General features: G+C 36.0%; 1 long non-coding RNA gene across 1 annotated transcript in view; it reads right to left on the bottom strand.

The window, feature by feature from the left end:
- The window catches only part of LOC141585006 (uncharacterized), a 107799-nt gene extending 95727 nt beyond the window's left edge, over window positions 1–12072 (bottom strand). The window contains exons 1-2 of the long non-coding RNA XR_012518288.1: window positions 12011–12072; window positions 9388–9430 (exon numbers count right to left, since the gene is read on the bottom strand). This is a non-coding gene — a long non-coding RNA (uncharacterized LOC141585006). The remainder of the gene's footprint in view (window positions 1–9387; window positions 9431–12010) is intronic.
- Between the last annotated feature and the right edge of the window lie 10767 nt (window positions 12073–22839).

The raw sequence follows: 22839 nt of genomic DNA, 5'->3' as shown, positions 1-22839 counted from the left end.
TTAATGATGATCTCAGGGCATCGTTCTAACAGGGCAAGGACAGAATCTCCAAGACGTCTTGAATCCCAGGCTCTGGAACTTGTACAATGTCACTTATGCCACATTCTGTTGGTAAAAGGGAGTCACAAGGCCAGTCCATATTCAAGGGAGTGAAGGAACATAACTAATTCTGGATGGGAGGAACAGCAAAGATACAATGCAAACGGATATGCTTACTGGAATGCAAGGAATTTGTAATCACAGAGTAGGTATCTATCGAATGAGTTCATGTTTGATTTTTAATCTGATATTTGAACTTGACCTTAGTCTTTGACTTCTACTTTTTGACTCTAGCTATAACTTCATAGTAGTGTATTAGTGCTGTACTCTGATATCAAACTCATGAGATTTCCCAATGCCTGTTTATTGTCCAATCTCCCCACTTGCTTAATCCTTGTCAATAATGGAGCCTTGAATGTCCCACTTCTGTTGGTCTCCATGTCATATCTTAGACCAATCTGATGAAGAGATAGTCCTGGTTTTTGAATCTTGGATTTACCATTAAGTAAAGGTAATTCATCATGTAACCTTGAGCAGGTTATTTAAATTATTTAAAATATCTGCCTTGTGATATTTGTGGAACTAAATAGTATAATGTATTAAAGTTCTTGGCATATAATAGTAGGTTAATGAATGTCAGGTTTCTTCTTCTGTGTCACTACATAGTAAAGGATATCTAGTACAAGATTAAAACAATTGATTTGTGGGCAATGGTTGGCCTTTGAAAGAATGTAAATTAGGGATTTACAATAAGGGGTCAGGGTATTAAATTCTCAGCAACATGTGACTTCTACATTTTAGTATGTTCTTCTACATTCTTCTATGTTACACACATAATTTCTGGGATTGTAAAGTATATTAATATAATCCCCATACAATGATGGACTATTCAATTAATAGGACACTAGCAGATTAGGGCATTGAACAAGGACTAAAAATTTTGATATTTGATTTTTTAAAAATACATAGAAATCATCACCAAATGGAAACTGAGAAATTTATCAGCATTTCCTACGTAAATTTCTTTTTAAATTTTGTGTTGTATTTATTTTTAAATACATGATACGGGAGGTGCTATTGTCTTCTCGATGCTTTGTGCCTCTGATCCAGCCTTTCTCTCATGTACCTTATAAAATTGGAGGCTCAGAGTAGTGATGCTAGAAATGAAATGGAGACTAAATATAAAACACATTTCATAATAGAACTAAATGACAGGTCTTGGTGGCTGATGTATTATAAAGATTAATAGCAAGGGAAAAGTTGAAGATCTCACTACAACCATTATTCACCTTCACATCACCCAAATCACATATGCTGGGTCAAATAAATTAAATAGCTTGAACCATATTTACATACACTGTTTTACAATATATTATATGTTGAGCTCTCTGTCCTCTGAATTCTTCACATTTTAGCATGAAATCTTTTATAAACATTATATTCTATTTCATCCTCTGATATTTGAAGGAAATTCCAAATAAACTTTTTAAAAAATACTGCTATGAATGATGCAATTGTCCCAATTTACCACATTTCCCCACCTCACTAAATAGCCTCTATCACCTTCTGCCACCAACCCTCCATGAGGCCGGAAAAGACTGAATTACAGGGGGAAGGGATTGAATGTTACAGGATCAGGATTATTAGGAACCTGGCAGATGGAGGTGGCAATGGTAGTATCAGGAAGCAATGAAGGCAGAGGCCTGAGAAAACAACAAAATCTGGAGCAAGTACATATAAACACTGAGTCCTGAGAACTGCAGTAGGGATGATGCTGGGATCACAGAGTTAGGAGTTTATAAGCAGGTGGAAGCATGATCAAAGAAAAGCAAGTGTAAGAAGCGAGGTTGGCCCAGGTAATTTTAGGTCCATGTATGTAGCTCCATTTTATAGCAGAGGGGTGAGGCATGGTGTGTCAGACCTTCAAAAAACGCAAGTGAACCCAGAAAAGAAATCTAGTAGATATATGTTTTCTCCTACTATGCTTGATGTTGTGTGGCTCTAGGCTTTGAGGACATAATAAAATTTCTGTGTTACTCTTTCAGATGCCTTTGTCTTAGTAAGACTCCAGAGTCAGCCCTGAGCTCACAGGAAAATTAAAGGCCTTTGCAGTTATTTATTTGACAGTTTAGACATATGTCCGTAAAGGCAGTGGGAAGAAGCAGCTAGTTACTTAGACAGTCATGACTCAAGTGAACCTAACCATATGGCAGAAGATTCAAGTTTTAATATCTGCAATGAAGCCCTCTAGCAAATTCTATAACATGAGAAATAATCAACTATGTCCCAGGTGCATCTAGAATGCTATGGGTAAGATATTCAGTTTGGCTTTCTCTAAGGTACTTTATCCAAGTGAAATACACCAGCTTGGTCTCCCAGTTTGAGCTGAATATATTCTATCAAATAGTGGTGTCCTCACCTAAGAGTAATATCATCAAAGTGGTGTTTTTCTTTTACACATTTTTGAGGCCAGGAAACCTTTCGACAGTGTTTTTAATGTCCCAGAATTCCAAAACCTGTGGGATCTGAAACTAATGGAGCAGATACAAATGAAGCATGTCCTCTGTGACCATATTTTTTTTAAAAAAAACCCCTAGAGATTTGAAACATGGTTTGAAAACCAGTGGACTAAGACAATGAATTAAAACATCCCTTCTTTTCTCTTGAGATGTGGGTTTAGCTTCAGTGTGGGGATCTAAGGGAGACAATGTCAACTGGTCTTTCGATGTTTACTGCAAGCGTTCTGTTTTTCCAAAGGCAGACGAGTTTACTGAAAAGGCATGAGGTGTCAGTGTCTAAACACTGCCAAAGTGCTTAGTCTTCTGGGTCCTCCTGTGATAAACTATGTACTATTGAAATTAAAGTTCTATGAGAGCTGAAGCATACATAAATACACACATTTATTCCAGGAATGACAAACTTCTATGTTATCTGATTTTTTAAAAAAACTGATTATTATTTTATTCTTCTTCAAATAGTGCATCTATGAGTTTATTTTTTTGGAATCTAGGTGATATTCAGAGGCATCTAAAAAATAATTTATGTAGCACAGAAGGCATGAAGCTCAGCCTTGGATTCCAACAGCAATTCAACAGTAAGGATCCAGCATGTGAGTTTTTAAGTGGGCCACAGAAACCTCCCCTTAGTAATTGCTACTCTTCCTCCTCTATGCCTTGAATAGAAGAGCATGAGAAGGACTTATACTTTGCAATTTGAGGCAATCTATGCGTATATCCTACTTAACTCTGAATCTAAAACACTATTATACGTTGTCTTCCTAGGGCTTCATATCCAGATACATTAGCACTTTTTAATTGATCTTATGAAACTCAACAAAAGCGATCATGCTTGTTTAAAAAAAAAAAAGAAAAAGAAAAAGAAAATCCTCTAGTGAACATGTAATAGTGAATTCTAGAAAGCCAGATAATTTCTTTGCTTAATAATAGTTTTCTTTCCTCTTGGCTGCAGATTCTCATAACTAGCACCATGCCAAACATTCGAAGATTGGATTATGGCCTGTCGTACTTGATTATTTTTGTCAGCATGCTGACCCGGGTGCCCTTTTCTTGTGTTGTTCCTTCTGTTTCCATTTTTCATGTCATCCAGCTTTTCATCTTGTCAATCAGCTTTTGACTTCCTGATTAAAGTGTCTGTCACAGGAGCAGCCTGGTCTCCAGTCAGTTGTTTAATTTGTTCCTCATGGCATCCAATTGAGTTATTCATCTGGCCCAGCTGTTCCCAAGTGCTTCCAGCATCACTTTTTCATGTGTTTGGGTTTAACCTCTATATCTATGTACAACAGTGTGAATTGTTCCATTCATACTGTTGACTGTGGATTGCTTTGCCTTCCTAATGCCTTGACGCTACCAGGCTGGCTGCTACACTGTGGCCAAACCGACAGAGAAGCAATATTTCAATCTGATGTTATGGTAACGAGTACAACTAAACAGACTAGTTTTCAAGAATTATAGCAGGCCCTCTTTTTAACAATTAGGACGATGTAATGGAAACTCTGGACTGTTCAGATTTAGATCCACCCAAAAATAATGTTGATGGTACTTGGCAGAGGAAAGAAAACATTCAACTGCCAATATTGTGGATATCGCCATGAATGCTCCAGGATCTATTTGTTGCATTAGGTGACATGAGATACTCTCTTGGCCTGAATTGATGCAGATATCCAACTGGAAAAATGAAATTAAGTAAATCTGTTGAGTGTGCAATGCTAAAACTTGTCTTCCAGTGGTTAGATGATTTATATAATGCAACATTCAAGAAGCCACATAATGCAACAGGAAACTGGAGGAAAAGAAAACTAGAGTACATTTCCCCACTCTTCCCTTTTAGCCACTCAAACCTAATCAATTCAAAATTCCAGTAGATTGTTTATGAGTGAGCCATGCCTTCCTGCTATTCCTATCATGTTTCTTTTTTACCTCCTACAAACTTGATTTGGTAATTCCATTACAGCAGTCATGAAAATAGCCATAGACCATGTGCCTAGGACTCTAAAGAATGTAGAATGATGAGTCTAATGAGAATCAGACAGCAAACTGAACACAACTCCACAAGCTGCCTCTCATTTTAGTTCAAGTTCTTGGAAATATTTGTAAAGAATCCACGTGCTCCTCAAAGAATAAGCATTCATTTCCTTAGGTTATTAATGAAAAATATATTAAAGTAATATAGAAATCCTTAGGAGTGTAAAAACATTTGTAGCATTATCTGGGGAAGGTTATTATTGTCAATTAAGCAGAAAAAAGTAAAATAATTTTGCTGATTACTGATTTTTACTATTTTTAACTTTCTCTGAAAAGTATGATGCATATACTAATTTATATTATCAACAATAATACTGAAACTTATTTATAGAAGTTTAGTACATTTCATTTTTTTAATTAGAAAAACTGTTTAAGTAAATTTTTACTTCAACTGGTAAAAATAATAAAGTGCTTATGGGTCATAAATCATAAAGAATAAGGTAGTTTGAAGTCTGTGTTCCTGGTTTGGTTCTGGTCACTAGGCCTCCTGATGAAGGTTTTCCATGAGGCATTTCTCAGGAGAATAGTTTTTTCCAATTTCTTCCTTGTGAGGTTTTCCTCATTATTTTAGGTGGATTCACGTTTTCAAATTTTACCAAATTCACATCTTTGAAGGAATAGCCCTGAGCCTTTCCACTGTTATCCTTGGTGAGGTGAATACAGTTAATATGTACTCAATCTTCATTCCATACTTTCTCCTCATGGGCCTTTCTGTGCTGCAGAGGCTATGAATTTAAAAATCACTTTTGCTCTACTCGTTTGCAGCTAGGACTCCAGATATGCTTTGGGTTTATCGCATCAGCTACACTTGCGAATTGGGAAGTGAAAGTGAGGCAAAAGTCACAACTTTACCACTTCTGTTTACTACATTGGCAAGCACAGTCCTGGAAATACTGGGTTTTGCTGTAGTAGTGCTAGTAGATATTCCTAATATCAAAAGGCAAGGTCAATTGGGACAATTACTGCTTACTGGGAAAGCATGATTATGAAGCCAACAACTCTGAATGCAACTCCCTGACCTGAATTACACCTAAAAAGTGTACCTCTGGAGCATATAGTCAAGGTGGTGGATTCCTGGTTCCTAATTTCTCATTGCGGCTCCCTGGTGAGCCAGTTCCATGTTACTGATCTGTGAGTTGTTCCTGGAGTTCTCACTCAGAGCCTGCTCTTCTCACTCTTCCACTGGTTTGCAAACTCCTAATTCCCTGTATTCCTAATTCCCCATCTCATTTAAGTGATTTTCAAACTGAAAATACATCTGATTGATACCATTTCTTTCCATATTTTCTGAAATCCCTTGCTTTACTGTCAGTGGCATAGTACAAAGAGTTGACGCTTTGGGGGTCATATAATTATTAGTTACATGAACTAAGATATATTTATGAACTTGTCTCAGTTCTCTATTTTTATGAAATGAGTAACAATACTTCAATGTGCAGTTGATGCAAAGATAACATGAGCTATGGCAAGTGCCTGGAACAGTGATTTAAACACTCAACAAATATCAGCATCTTTGTTTAAATTTGAACCGTCGGTTTCTGACACATAGTATTTCCCACTAAGTGAATCAAGGATTGCATACAGTGAAGAAAACAAAAGCTACGGGAATATATGGTTATTGCTTAAAAGCACATTCCTGTGTCAATCTACAGCTAATGAACCAATGACTTGTGAAAACCTGTACTGAGTTTTACACACACAGAGAACTGAAACCACTGAGATTTCAGATTGCTATGCTCAACTTTTTGGAAAATCAAATAAAATAAATTTTTATATGTATTCTTTAAGAGTAAAGAGTACCAGTTGTTATATACGTACATGCTTGATTGACACTATGAAAAAAAAATGATCTTCAATCTGAGAAAAAGCAAGTTAAAAATTATAGTAGAATTGGAACCCTACCTCCTTACCTAAACTTAGGGACATTTGTAAGTTAGTAACTCAATAAGACAGCACTCTTATTCTTTTGGAAAAAATAATTGGATTTTCTGTTGTCATTTTCCTTCAGAAAGAATCCATCCTAGCTGCATGATGAATTAAGTATTCCAGAACCTTCCTCAATCTTTCTAAATAGATATGAGGAAAAATACATAGATGCACACACACACTTGCATGCACACACGCACACACATATACATACACACACATAGAAATACCCAGATGGTAGAAGTAAAAATGAACCTAAAATCCAGCAAGTGCATGTGTTAGAAGATACTGTTGTGACCTGGAAATTGACTTTAATATCTAGAGGATTAACTTTAAATCTCAGTAAGTGTCACGAAAAGAGAAGACACTTTGGGCATATTTGAGTAATAGGATGAGAAACTTATAAACCAGAAAAATCAAGGGTTTCAACCTCAGTGAAAATAGATACTGGAAATACATACCCATTGGCTCAGGGAAATGACAAGGAACCTTGCCTCTGTATGGGGATATGAGCCAAGAAAAAAAATACTACTACCATGAAGAATTGATACAATGAGCCTTGAGCAAATGGAGCTTGATTTTGCACAATTTGGAGGGTCATGGAAACCACTTCAAACCAGCAAGTATGCAGAAAAAGTCAATCCCGGACACCTTGTGTAAATAAATACAAATTCAAAAACTCTTTCTCTCTCTCCCTTTCTGTCTCTCTCTCACACACACACACGACATCCTTACTTCTGATGACTTCACAATCAAATATTTTTAAGAATACACAAGGGAACAATACCTCATCAGCAAGATTAAATAAACATAATCCTCAAATTTGAGATTATAGAAAAATCTGAAAAATAAGTGTTTAAAGTGATTTTTTTAAAAAAGGAAATGTAAACCATAAAGCAAGAAGAAAACACTATCAAAAAGCAAATTTAAATGCAAATTTTTTTTTTTTTTTAGAGAAACATTCTGTTTAATGGTAAAGCTTAGCACACCCCAGCACCAGGAATGGTATGGAGTCGCTGCAGCAGGGACAAGCAGGGGACCCCACAGAGCCCCACATGGCGAAGAGGATGAGGAAGGCGACCATCAAACAGAAGAGTCCCATGGCCTCAGACAGGGCAAAGCCCAGAATGGCGTAGGAGAAGAGCTGCTGCTTGAGAGATGGGTTCCTGGCATAGCCAATGATCAAGCTGCCAAACACTATTCCAATGCCGGCCCCTGACACTAAGAAATACAATATTTATAGTTTTGAAATTTAAAACTCAGTGGACAGATCAAAAAGCAGATCAGATACAAGTCAAAAATTATTAAAATAGAAAGATGATAAGATAAAATAAACAGATACCTAATATAATTTCTGGGACAGATTAGAGATAATGGTAGCAGGATACTTCCAAAAAAAGTGTTGGGACCTTTTCTAAATGACATATATCTTCAGATTCAACAATCCTGACAATTAAAGAGAAGAACAATGGTAATTCCCATCTCTACAAGATGCTAGAATGCTCTGCCTGTATCCCCTTGATCCACCATTTGCATATTAGCTCCAGCTGTGACTTCATTCCCAAATCCAATACCTGCACTTTTTGGCAGAGTGCTGTCCTCAGGTTGTGGGAGCCTAAATGCCTTTGTTCATGAAGAATCAGAGTGCCTGGAAATTCACATTCTTTTCCTTTAAGGACAGCCCTTAACTTACTACTGATGGTCTGGCATATAGAAACAGGTTATCTACCTTGCACCCTGATTGAGACAGCTCTGAAATACAACCAAAACTGATTCCAATTAGTAAAATTTTCTGAGTTAATGAGACTAAGTTATCCTGTCTAGAACTTTGCTAGAAGTCATAGTGTTGCTTGGTATCTATCCATTTCTTGTCCTGTTATTTTATTTCCCTATCCATTTTTCTTGGGAACACTCCTTCAAAAGAAAGACAGAATACCACTACATAAATCCGTAGCCCTATATCTGCTTCTGGGAAACCCAATATAAATACAACACAGACACAATGTAATAAAACTGCAAAACTTTAAAGACAAGGATAGCATCATCATGAGCAATTATATTTTTTCAAATTACCTATACAGAAACAATTAGACCAAGAGCAGACTTTTTCCAAAAAAAAATTCCAAACAAAGGAATCCACCAAGAAAAGAAATCTAGAACCTAGAGTTTAATACCCAGCTAAACTAAGAGTAGGAGTAAAATACAGCTATTTCCATAAGTAAAAGAATGATAGGGTATGTAAATAACATTTAATTATAGAAATAAATGCTAACTACATTTTTAATGAAAAATTGGAAGAAGGAGAGAAGGATCTAAGAAATAATATGTAGCAAAAAATGTAGGAAGCATGTAAGTCAAATTAAATATAATTAACTACATATAATTTATAATAATGATTAATTGAACACATACAAAAAGATATAAAGCTAACTTTCTATGGAAAAATATAATCTAAGATTCCAGGAATGGGGTTGGAGTGGGTATAACGTGTGCTGACTGTGATGGAGTTAAAACATTCTAAGATTTTGGTATTGATTAGGAGAAGGAGAAAACTATTGATTAACCTCAGACTTTCTAGGTCAAGTGTAGAAATTAAAATTCAAAAACTGCTGTGGGAATTAAAAAAAAGAATGGATATTTAACATGTAAATCAATAGAGAAGAAAGGGTAATAAAATAAAATCTGATCAATTCAATGAAAAGCAAGAAGAGAATTCAATAAAATAGCAAGGAAAATCATAGGAAATAGAAAAAGTAAATACAATTGTAAAAAATGTATTTATATGTGTCAGAAATTATAACAAATGTAATTATTGGTGGGTTAACTAATCCAGGCAAAATAAAAGAGTGTTCCTAGAAAGTCAGGTGTTTTAAAAACTTACCTGCATTTTTTTTGAGTCACACCTAAATCATAATACAGCAAGGCTGAAAGAAAAAAACAGAAATAGCCCAAATAAATAATATTGAAAAGCCTAGAAGAGTCACAACATTCATATAAAACAAAACATATTTTGAAAAAAAATAGTAATAAAGAGGAAATTAATTATCAAGGAAAGATTTTCTAGGGCTATATAATCCTAAATTTATATAGTCCTTACAATGGAATGTCAAAATATGTAATATATCAAAAATCACAGGGGAAATGAACAAGTGACATAATGTTCAAATTTAACAAACCTCTCTCATTAATAAATCAAGAAGATAAAAAATTACTAAGAATATTAAATACACCAACAACCCAATTAACAAATTTATAAAACATATATCGAATCCTATTACAAAGTTAGATAATATAACTGAAAATATGCTTAAAATTAGAGACTATTCTTTGTTTTTAAGTGTACATGAAGCTATATGAAAATTGGAGGTAAAGATACAAAAACCAAATGACTCCATAAAGTAATAAAATTGGTAAAATACAGACTTTATTCTTTTCATGTAATTAAGATAAATTAATATGCATTTAAAAAATAAATAACCTTTCAGAGAAGAAAAAGATTAGAATGGAATATCATGAGCAATCATATATCAACAAATTAGGAAGCTTAAATGAGATGAATAAATTCTTAGAAAGATACAAACTATTGAAATTGACTCATGGAGAAATTAAATGTCTAAAAGTACTATAACAAGGTAAGGGAATAGGTGGACTGGCTGCAGTGGCTCGTGCCTGTAATCCCAGCACTTTGGGAAGCTGAGACAGGCGGATCACTTGAGACTAGGAGTTTGAGACCAGCCTGGCCAATATGGTGAAACACCGTCTCTACTAAAAATACAAAAATTAGCTGGGCATGGTGGCACACCTGTAATCCTAGCTCCTTGTGAGGCTGAGGCAGGAGAATTGCTTGAACCCAGGAGGCGGAGGTTTCACTGAGCTGAGATCGTGGCGCTGCATGCCAGCCTGGGTGACAGAATGAGACTGTCTCAAAACAAACAAAAAACAAAACAAGTAAAGGGATTAGGGATTTAAATAATAAACAAAAACTTCCCACAAAGAAAAGCCCACGACAAGCTTTCCTGGTGAATTCTAAAAACACTCAAAGAAAAATTAACACCAATAATTTACAAACTCTTAGAAAAATAAAAGAGAAGCCACCACTTTCTACATTATTTTATGAGGCCAGTATTTACCTCTTAGCAAAACCAGAAAAATGCTACATACAAAAAAGAAAACTTCAAACTATACTACAAGGCTACAGTAATCAAAACATCAGGGTACTGGTCCCCAAACAGAGGCATAGACCAATGGAACAGAACCGAGACCTCAGAGGCAACACCACATGTCCACAACCATCTGATCTTTGACAAACCTGACAAAAACAAGCAATGGGGAAAGGACTCCGTGTTTAATCAATCGTGTTGGGAAAACTAGCTAGCAATGTGCAGAAAGCAGAAACTGGACTCCTTCCTGTCACCTTACACTAAAATTAACTCCAAATGGATTAAAGATTTAAACATAAAACCTAACACCATTAAAAAACTAGAAAAAAACATAGGTGAAACCATTCAGGACATAGGCATAGGCAAGGACTTCATGGCTAAAACACCAAAAGCAATGGTAACAAAAGCCAAGAAAGACAAATGGAATCTAATTAAAATTTAGAGTTTCTGTAGAGCAAAAGAAACCATCATCAGAGCGAACCGGCAACCAACAGAATGGGAAAAAAATTTTTCAGTCTACCCATCTTACAAAGGGCTAATATCCAGAATCTACGAAGAAATGAAACAGATTGCAAGAAAGACACAAACAACCCCATTCAAAAGTGGGTGAAGGATATGAACACTTTTCAAAAGAAGACATATATGAGGCCAAGAAACATGAAAAAATGCTCATCATCATGGGTCATTAGAGAAACGCAAATGAAAACCACATTGAGATACCATCTCACGCCAGTTAGAATGATGAACATTAAAAAATCTGGAGACAACAGATGCTAGAGAGAATGTGGAGAAATAGGAGCACTCTTATACAGTTGGTAGGAGTGTAAATTAGTTCAGCAATTCTGGAAGACAGTGTGGTGATTCCTCAAGGATCTAGAAATAGAAATTCCATTTGACCCAGCAATCCCATTGCTGGGTATATACCCAAAGAACTATAAATCATTCTACTATAAAGACACATGCACACGTACGTTCATTGCAGCCCTGTGTACAATAGCGAAGACCTAGAACAAACCCAAATGCCCATCAGTGATAGACTGGACAAAGATAATGTAGCAAATATGCAGCCATAAAAAACGATGAGTTTGTGTCCTTTGTAGGGACTTGGATGAATCTGAAAACCATCATTCTCAGCAACTGACACAAGAACAGAAAACCAAACACCACATGTTCTCACTCATAGGTCAGTGTTGAACAATGAGAACATGTGGACTCAGGAAGAGGAGCATCACACACTGAGTGCAGTTGTTGGGGAGCTAGGGGAGGGACAGCAGAGGGTGGGAAGGGATAACACGGGGAGAAATGCTGGATATAGTCAAAGGGGGAATAGAGGCAGCAAATCACCTGGTTATGTATGCACCTATGCAACAACCCTGCATAATCTGCACAAGTACTCCAGAACCTAAAGTTAAAAAAAAAAAAAGAAAACTTGAGACCAGTATCTTTTAAAATCACAGATTTTAAAACATCCTAAGCAAAATACTATTAAACTGAATCCAACAACATATTAAAAAGAATTATATAACATCACCAAGTGGGATTTATCATAGGAATATAAGGTTAGTTGAATATACAAAAATGTCTGATTACTATGGTGTCATAATAACAGAATCAGGACAAAAAACCCAGATGATTATCTCAATAGTTGCAGAAAAGTATTTGAAAAGATCTGATATCCTTTTATGATAAAAATACTCAAAAAAAACTTAGAATGAAACCTCCTCAACATAAATGCTCCTCAACAAAGCATTTATGAAAAACCTACAGCTAATAAAAATTAATGATGAAAGGATAAAAGCTTTTTAAGACGCACAACATTTGTTGATTTTGATAAAGCCCAACTTATCTATTTTTTTCCTTTTTGGATGCTTGTGCTTCAGGTGTCATATCTAAGAAATCATTGCCAAACACAAGGTAAATAAGATTTTTAACTATGTTTTCTTCTAAGAATTTTATAGTTTTAGTTTTTACATTGAGGTGTTTGATCAATTTTTTGTTAAGTTTTGTGTATGGTGTGAGAAAGGAGTTCAATTTCATTCTTTTGCATGCAAATATCTTAGTTAAAAAAAGTTATCCTTTCCCCCATTGAATAGTTTGGCACTATTGTCAAATTCAGTTGCTTTAAAAGACACTATTAACAGGTCTTCAAAAAGATGAACATGGAATTACCATATGACAGCAATTCCATTCAATGCCCAAGAGATTGGAGACATATTTTCACACAAAACTTGTATATAAATGTTTAGAGTAGCATTGTATATACAGCCCCAAAGTGGAAATAACACAGATGCCTATTAACTGATTAATAGATAAATAAATGTTGTATATCCCTACAACAGAGTATTATTCAGCCATATAAAGGTATGACATACTGATACATGCTACACTATGGATGAACTTGTGAACATTGTGCAAAGTGAAAGTTGCTACACACAAAATGCCATATAATGTATGAATTAATTTTAAAAACAAACAAAAACACTTTATCCATTTCATTTCTTTTCTAATTATAGGGTTACCCAAGGTTTCTATTAATTTTTTAGTCAATTATTATAAATTATAACTTTCTATACAATTGTCTATTTATTTAATGTTTTTATATACTTATTCCATAAAGACATTCATCAAATGCTCTTAGTATTTTTTTAAAGTATTGAGAATTTTTTAATCTTTGCAAAAAATTTATTTTCCAGGACTAATACTTGTATTTTCTTTTTTTTGAGATGGAGTTTTGCTGTTGTCACCCAGGCTGGAGTGCAATGGTGTGTGTGTGATCTTGGCTCACTGCCACCTCTGCCTTCCAGGTTCGAGAGATTCTCCTGCCTCAGCTTCCCAAGTGTTTCTTTTTTAAATCAATATTGCAAAAAGTTTTTATTAATTATTTCCCAAAAGCAGCACTTGGATTTTATTTTTTGTTATTGTTTCATTTATTTTACTTTCGTTTCTTTGTTTTCTATTTCTTATTTTTCCATCTTCACTTTTTGTTTCCTCTTATCTTTCTTTGGGCTCAAAGCCTCTCTAATTAAATGCTTAGCTCACTAATTTTCAGTCTTTTCTAATATTTTTCCTTGAAGGCTATACATTTTCCTATAAATACACTTAAGCTGTATTCTTTAAGTGAAAACATGGTTGCTTAATTCTAAGCATATTTGAATTTCCATGATTGTTTTAATTTGATCCATAAATTATTTTACATTTTCAATATATAGTGTCTTCATGTTTATAATTTTTAAATTAAGATATGATAAACACATAAAATTCATTCTTTCAAAATGTACTATTCAGTGATTTTTTAGTATATTTACAAGGTTGTACAATTCAGCAATATTCAATTCTAGAAAAATTTTATCACTACAAAAATAAACTGTGTACCCATTAACAGTCATTCCACATTTTTCCCTCCTCCTAGTCCCAGGAAACCACTAATTGACTTTCCATTTCTATAGAACTGCCTATCTTTAATTTCATGTAAATTAATTGTGCCCCCAGGAACAACATAGTATGTTAGCTATTGCCACAAATCCCAGAGGGTCTAAGCAATTTGGCTGTCCTTTTGGCTTTGCTACCTGTTGTGATAATTATGGCCATTTGCCTCTAAAAATTAAGCACCACTGCCTGGCCTCAGCAGCCACAGAGGTCTCATTCCTTGAGTGCAGTGAAGTGAAGTGGAGTTCTAGAGTAACATCTGCTATTATTAACTCTAGCCTGCAGAGGATAGTCACACCTGAGCTTAACAATCTTTGTGTCACCTTCACTAGCACAGCAAAGATCCTCAGGCTCCTCCTGGGGAATATCCTGCTGGGAGTCATTTAGGAGTTGCTGGAACACATCTCGGAAATGTTCTACCAAACAGTAAATAAGCTTGGTGGTTTTTTTTTTCTTTGAGGTGGAGTCTTGCTCTGTTGCCAGGCTGAAGTGCAGTGGTGCAATCTCGGCTCACTGCAACTTCCGCCTCCTGGGTTCAAGCGACTCTCCTGCCTCAGCCTCCTGAGTAGTTGGGACTACAGGTGGATACCACCACATCCAACTCACTTTCGTATTTTTAGTAGATATGGGGTTTCACCATGTTGGCCAGGATGGTCTCAATCTCTTGACCTTGTGATCCATCCGCCTCGGTCTCCCAAAGTACTGGAATTACAGGCATGCATCACTGTGCCCGGCCTGCTTGGTATATTCTCTACAATTCCCATCTTCCATTAGTTAGAAAATAATGGAAGATGGAAGAGATATTTGTACACCAAATTCATAGCAGTATTATTCACGTTATCTAAAACAGGAAAGCAACATGTCTATTGAAGGATAAATGGATGAGAGCAGTAGAATGTTACAATGGAATATTATTTGTCAAAATAACACAATGGAATATCGCTCAGCCTTAAAAAGAAGAAAATTCTGCAATAGATTACATATATAAATCTTGAGAACATTATGCTAAGTGAAATACGCCAGTCACATAAAAGATAAATACTGTATGATTCCACTTATGTGAGATACTAAGAGTAATAAAAAATCATAGATACAGAAAGTAGAATAATGGTTTCCAAGACTGGAGGGAGGGGAAAATGTGAAGTTAGTGTGTAAGAGTTTTTTGTTTTTTTTTTTACAAGATCAAAAAGTTGTGGAGAAAGATGGTAGTGATGGTTGCACATTGAGTTATACACTTAAAAGTGGCTAAGATGGTAAATTTTATATTATGTGTATTCTACTAAAATAAAAGAAGATAAAACAATGCATATGCTTGAATGAATCCAACCCAAGGAAAATCAGCTTCAGTAGTTCTGGGGCAGGGTCCTAGAATTTTTTTTTTTTAATTTATTGAGTGATTTCCATTCATATTCAGTTTTGGGAACCACTAACACGATATGCATTTCTTCCTCTAATTAATATAAGCTACATCTTCATTTTTGGTTTTATGATTAGAAGTTAAGCCGTTCACTTTTAAACATTTTTACTAAGTTATAGCATAAAGTTATGTCCTTTATTTTGGAAGCAATGAAGAAATATTTGGGATTTTTTGTGAAATCATTATTGAGTACATTGTCAATTGTGTTATTCTTTACCATTTCTAAAATATATCTTGTAAGAAATTACATTCAGGCTGGGCACGGTGGCTCATGCCTGTAATTCCAGCACTTTGGGAGACTGAGGCAGGTGGATCACCTGAGGTCAGGAGTTCAGGACCAGCATGGGTAACATGATGAAACCCTGTCTCAATTAAAAATACTAAAAATTAGCCAGGCATGGTGGTGGTGACTGCCTATAATCCCAGGTACTTGGGAGGCTGAGGCAGGAGAATTGCTTGAACCCGGGAGATGAAGGTTGCAGTGATCCAAAATTGTGCCATTGTCTCACTCCAGCCTGGGTGACTGAGTGAGACTCTGTCCTTCTGAGTAACAGATATTTTTTCATTTACCAGTTTGTATTTATTATGTAATTAATGATGCATACATTTTTGCTTGGGGAAAAAACTCAGAATGAAATTAATACTCCTGTTTTTTAAAAGTTCATTATTCTTATTTTAATAGCTTTAACATAGATGTATGTTTTAATAAAAGCTGCCTCAAATATTTTATAAAACCAAGTTTGATGTGAATAAATGATGATAATGATGATGATAATGATGATGATGATGACAGCTGCCATTTTGAGGGATTTTACCATGTGACTGTATAAACTTAATAATTAAAAAAAATTTAATACTCAGCTCAACCTCCCAAAGCAGAAATTATTGTCATTTTACAGCAAGTAAGTTAATTAACAATATAGCTTTTCTTCACTGATGAAGAAAATCATAATTATCAAAAAAGGGAGAACTTGCAAACGTAGACAATAAATTTCTTCCCTATGAGTCCACCTAGCAACTTGTACTAGTCATGGTGTATGGCATTTTTATTATTCCAGTTCTCAATTGTGCACTTTTTAAACCAGGAGATAAGTAATGCTTCAAAGATTCCCTCTAGTTTCAGGAGGTGGTCTAAGTCTTAAAATTAAAGGATATTTTTAGAGGACCCTTCTACTTGTTCAGTTCCAATTGTTGATGCATCCATGTCATAAAACCATATGTTTTGAGGAACAAATTTATTCTAAGAAGTGCCAGAATAGAACTGAAGCAGGCCTGAAGGACTGAATCTGGAAATGTTGGGTTGTGGTACCCTTCTGATTTTCTGATTTTCCCATATCAATAGGATGTACTCAATAATTTTCTGGGACTGTTTGTAGTTACTTCTGCTTGTTGATGAGTTGGGCATATAACCAGAGCTTTCAGAACATTCAGGAAAACTAGGAGTTAGAAAAATTCTTGGCAGATCAGCAAACAAGATTTTTGCAAAGAGCTTTGATAGTATCTTCTCGTCACATGATATCATGGCAGCTGAACACTTCTGGGAGAATCAGAGGGCCACAGAATTTTGTCTGATTGGCCCAGAGTCAGATCTGGGTCCTTGCACTGGGCAACCATCTCTGGTGGCCCGGAGTCAGATCTGGGTCCTTGCACTGGGCAACCATCTCTGGGAGGAAGCTGTGCTACCTTATCTACTTTAATGCAAGTCTACCCTTTGCCTTGTCCATCAGTGCCTTTGCCTCCATCACATCACCATCATTCTTTGGCAACCATTCTTAGGGCTACCAAGAAATCGGACGTAAATTCTCTCACTACCGAACTCACTCATCTAAGAGCATTTGTGAGAAGTCTTAACAGCAAATGAACAATCATAAACAACTTTTTGACCATGTTATGAAATGTGACTTGGAAGACAGAACTCATTCCTTGTCTCCTCTTTTTCTTCTTTCAGGATGAATCAGAACAGTGAAACTGAACCAAAGATGCTCCTCAGCTTTCTTATCATCTCCTCAGCAGCAAAAGTCCATGACCCCACTTCCATTCACTTATTCACACCATTACCAAATATTTATTCAATACCTACTATGTGTCAAACTGCCAACTCATCTTCACACACTACATGTACTGTCAGGATCGTATGCTCTGCTCATGTTGTCACCCTTTTTCTGAAATGTCTTTCCTACATCCTTATTTCTCCATTTGGTTCCTTCTCACCCTTTAATGCCATCTAAAACTCCTCCTTGCTCAAGGCTTCCCAAATTCCACTAGGCACTTGGATTTCCCAATCTTCATGCTAGGAGAGATCAGCTGACAGCCTTAGTACAAACCTTATCACACATGTTCTCATTAGATTGTGAGTACCAGAAAACAAGGGCAGTGACTTCTTTGTATCATTCATTCAAGTTGGTAGAACTTATTGAGCATATAGCTCCATATATTTTTTCAAGGATAGTAAATACATGAATGAGAGCTAGGTGATATTTTTCATGCATCGGATTTTTACATGGAACTTTAGACAATTCACTAAATCACCTTGTTAGCTTCAGGCTCCTTTGTACAATTAATTCATCATACTTAATTCCTCTCTTTTTCTGTAAGATGTCATAATGCTTAAAAACTTTAAATATAGAACCATAGAAGTGTGTTACTGTTGCTGTTAGATTCATTGTCACCTTGCAATTGACTGTGGTCTCAGTGGAAATTAGTGTTGGGTTCACTGATTTGGATAACAAGGCATAGTAACAATAGAGTCTATGTGCTGTGCATCATGTTCATTATGTGCTGAACTTCCTCACTGCCTTCTGGTTCAGCAAGAACTGTTTTTGGTGAAATTACAGGAAAACAGGACAAACTGAAGAAATTTGAGAAGTAAGAGATGAGAAAACAGTGACATCATGACAAACTGATTTTGAGGTTAGGAAGACACATAGGGTGATATCTGGCAAGGAATAGGGCCAGATTCAGCATGGTAAGAAATCAATAGGGGACACAAGAATAAGGATGCTCATGGCAGCATCATGTCTAATAACACAAATAATATGGGAAAGATACATTGGCATATTCAATGACATAATATGAGGAAGAAAACCACAATGTACTATTATAAAACTATGTCTATCAACATGAATATATTTTACAACATAATATTGAATTAAAAAATTGGACACATACAGCATGAGATTATTAAAAAATTTAAAACTCACAAAGTAGTGCTAGGAGTGGGAAAAGAGAGGGGACAACTGGGATTGAGAAAGGGAATGAAGTGTATTGTTTTACAATTTTTATATATTTTGTTCTTTAAAGTAGAAATCAGAAAAAAACATTGGAAAATATTAACAATTTGTTAACTCTCATGTGGTAAGTGGGCATTTGTACAATTGGCTCTTTTTGATTAATATTCTGCATTTTTTTTTTTTTTTGAGATGGAGTTTCACTCTTGTTACCCAGGCTGGAGTGCAATGGCACAATCTCGGCTCACCGCAACCTCTGCCTCCTGGGTTCAGGCAATTCTCCTGCCTCAGCCTCCTGAGTAGCTGGGATTACAGGCATGTGCCACCATGCCCAGCTAATTTTTTGTATTTTTGGTAGAGACGGGGTTTCACCATGTTGACCAGGATGGTCTCGATCTCTTGACCTCGTGATCCACCTGCCTCGGCCTCCCAAAGTGCTGGGATTACAGGCTTGAGCCACCGCGCCCGGCCAAATTCTGCACTTTTAAAGCAAAAAAATCCCCCAAAGTCAAATGGGAAGAACCCAATTGAAAGAGTAAGACACTGAATGGACAGACGTGAGAAAGATGAAATGCAGGTTTCTCAAAAGCAGGAAAGAAATGAGATGTAGGCAGCAAAAGAAACTATCATCAGAGTGAACAGGCAACCTAAAGAATGGGAGAAAATTTTTGCATCTATCCATCTGACAAAGGTCTAACATCCAGCATCAAGGAACTTAAATTTACAAGAAAAAAAAAAAAAACATCAAAAAGTGGATGAAGGATATGAACAGACACTTTCAAAAGAAGACATTTATGTAGCCAATAAACATATGAAAACAAGCTCATCATCGTCACTGGTCATTAGAGAAATGCAAATCAAAACCAAAATGAGATACTATCTCACACCAGTTAGAATGGTGATCATTAAAAGGTGTGTAAACAGCAGATGCTGGAGAGGATATGGAGACATAGGAATGCTTTTACATGCTTGGTAGGACTGTAAACTAGGTCAACCATTGTGGAAGACAGTGTGGCGACTCCTCAAGGATCTAGAAATAGAAATACCATTTGACCCAGCAATCCCATGACTGGGTATATACCCAAAGGATTTTAAATCATTCTACTATAAAGACACAGGCACATGTATGTTTACTGCAGCACTATTCACAATAGCAAGATTTGGAACCAACCCAAATGCCCATCAATGTTGGACAGGATAAAGAAAATGTGGTACCTATATACCATGGAATACTATGCAGCCACAAAAAGAAATAAGTTCATGTCCTTTGCAGGCACATAGTTGAAGGGAAACCATCATCCTCAGCAAACTAACACAGGAACGGAAAACCAAACACCCCATGTTCTCACTCATTAGTGGGAGTTGAACAATGAGAACACATGGACACAGGGAGGGGAACATCAAACACCAGGGCCTGTATTCAAGAGGGATAGTTTATATATCTGCATGAATGGGCCAGGTGTGGTGGCTCACACCTGTAATCCAAGCACTTTTGGAGGTAAAGATGGGAAGATCACTTGAGATCAGGAGTTCAAGCCCAGCCTGGTCAACATAGCAAGATCCCCATCTCTATTTTTTAAAAATATATATTTTAAAAATACAGATATTTGTGTGAATGTTGCTTCTTGCCCAATAGCCTTGTCAATCCTTGAAGTTCTCACCTCAATGACCTTCTCTTCAACCATAGTTTAGATAGTTCCTCCTTTGGCCCAAATTGCTAACTCATGTCATTAAACCACTAATGGTTTAAATTAGAACAGTTATACTGTTCTACTTCTCAAATCACTAATTTAAACCATTAGTTCAGTTATTGCCACCATCATTTCTGTGACTTCGATGAGACCTTCAGCCTCATGTATCTTCTGCTTTCTCCAAAGTCATAAGTTCCTTTTGTTTTTTATTTTATTGTGTTCTTATGCAGGTTAGATTCCCTTATATATCATGAAGTAACAATACACCCTACAATGTGGATTTACTTGCCCCTCTGTGTTTTTGTTGCATCTAGAAACTCCTTAGAAAGGATAAATCTGCTTTCTCTGGACCTGTACCCCTGGCAGCTGGAAACTGCTAGAAAAACTGATACAATAGGATGGATCAGTTTCACCAGAAGTTCAGGTTCACCAAAAAGGAAAGGCAATTGCTTGGAAGTCTTGCAATATTTCTTTAGTTTAACTCACACTTATTCCTTCAAATTATTTTTTTTTAAAATCTGTAGTTTTCAACTTTACTTCCAGGTGGGAAGGTCATCATCTTTCTAAAATCAAGCAGATACCTATCCAATTCTGCCTCATCTGCTCCTAATATTCTTTTAAGGATCATAATTTCGCTTTTCTTCCTGCAACCCTTTTTCTAAAATTTTACTTCAAGTTCTGGGATACATATGCTGAATGTGAAGGTTTGTTACATACGTATACATGTGCTGTTGACATATTATCTGTTTTTCTTACTGTTTTTAAAGAGCAACTGTTTGGTTCAGTCAGTCATCCTCCAGTTTGAGATTCCCTGTTGTGAGTCTTAGAACCATCATGGCCTAGGTCACAGGCCAGTCTATAGAAGTTGTCTTTGAGTTATCCCTTACCCAGTATATCAAATAAGACTATAAAGACCATGAAGACTTGTGCAAAGTCTTCAGAAAAAAGCTGTGTGTGTGCAACTAATGCAATAATCATTGTGGGGGGGCAGACCTGGGGAGGATTATATCACATACAATTTGTCCATATACATTCATGTGTATATACTTTAACTCATCCAATTAAAATTCAGCATAAATACCATTTAACTTTTTCTCACCAATCTCTGTTCACTGGAAAACCAAAGGGAAAGGAGAACTAGCAGAGGGCACTTTGTGCCTACAGGGCTTAGGAATTACCAGTCAGCAATTACACAAAGCAAGAACACGTTCCTTTCAAAGGTGTCCAGGATGCAGGAACTGTGGGAGCATTAAGGAGTAGAGGGGTAGGGCCTGGTAGAACAAGGACAGCTATGTGCTGTTGGCCAGAGCTGTGGTTAGATGCCCAGTGGCACTTATTCTGGGCATTAGGCACTTACCTATATGCATGACTGACTTAACTAATATAAAAAGCTCTGTCTTATTTTTGCACCTTAAAGGCCATGAAAAAAGAGGCAAAATAAATCCAAAATAAATTAATAAAATCAATATTTTTTGCTGGAAAATATGAGTGAACTATACAGTAAAGCCTCACAATATTTCCATTTGCTAGGTAAATGAATCAAGAATAGTTTTACATTTATAATTACAGAGGGAAAGTGTGAAAGACCCTTATTCTTTTTTTCCCTTCCTTTAAAAAATGGTGAATAGGGCCTTTAATACTCAATCTTAAATGAATGTTGTATATTTTGGCCTGGTGTCAAAATGTTAACAGAACTTGTACTATGGTTTTCTAAGGGGAAAAAAAAATAGTTTAACACTGAGGTATTTTGAAGCAGGTGCTCTGGACAATTAAAAGAACTTTGTGGCTTTTGAAGGCACCCTTCCAAGAACTAGAAATCTGAAAAATGAATGCCACACTGTCACTTTGATAAAATATTTGGTTTCTGCTTCTATTGGGGAAAGAAACCAGAACTCAATGAACACAGAAAAAAGTAATGCTTGGTAAGGTATAATGTGCAAGACACTTCTTGAAAGCTGCCAATATCCCCTGAAAAAATAGTACACACTCCTCAGTTATGTAGATTCAAAAAGAAAACACCAGTAGTTTAGCTACTCTTCAAGTTTCAATATCACCATGATATGAATAAGGATGTATAAAATTTTCATTTGGGGGTAGATGAGGCTATGGATAAAACTGGAATTTTGTAATATAAAGCAAGGGGGAAATAGGTATAAGAGAACAAATGACAAATGACACAAAATTAAAGAAAAACAGGGAAGGAAGGGTAGAATGCAAGAAAATCCAATTGGAGAGGGAAGAACTAGGAAAACTATAGGACAAAGTGTAAGCGAAAGGAAATGGAAAGAGGAATCATTTGGATTGCTTAACAAAATCCAGGTTCTAGACCTAAAATATTTTCAACAGAAGTTGGCCCATTATCAGCAACAAACAGTGTTTTCAAGTATTCCAGAGATGTTAGAGGACCCATTC

The sequence above is a fragment of the Saimiri boliviensis genome, chromosome 7 (genome assembly GCF_048565385.1).
Source record: "Saimiri boliviensis isolate mSaiBol1 chromosome 7, mSaiBol1.pri, whole genome shotgun sequence".
Lineage (NCBI taxonomy): Eukaryota > Metazoa > Chordata > Mammalia > Primates > Cebidae > Saimiri > Saimiri boliviensis.
The sequence above is the reverse complement of the archived record's forward strand: the minus strand, read 5'-3'. Positions and strand labels throughout refer to the sequence as shown.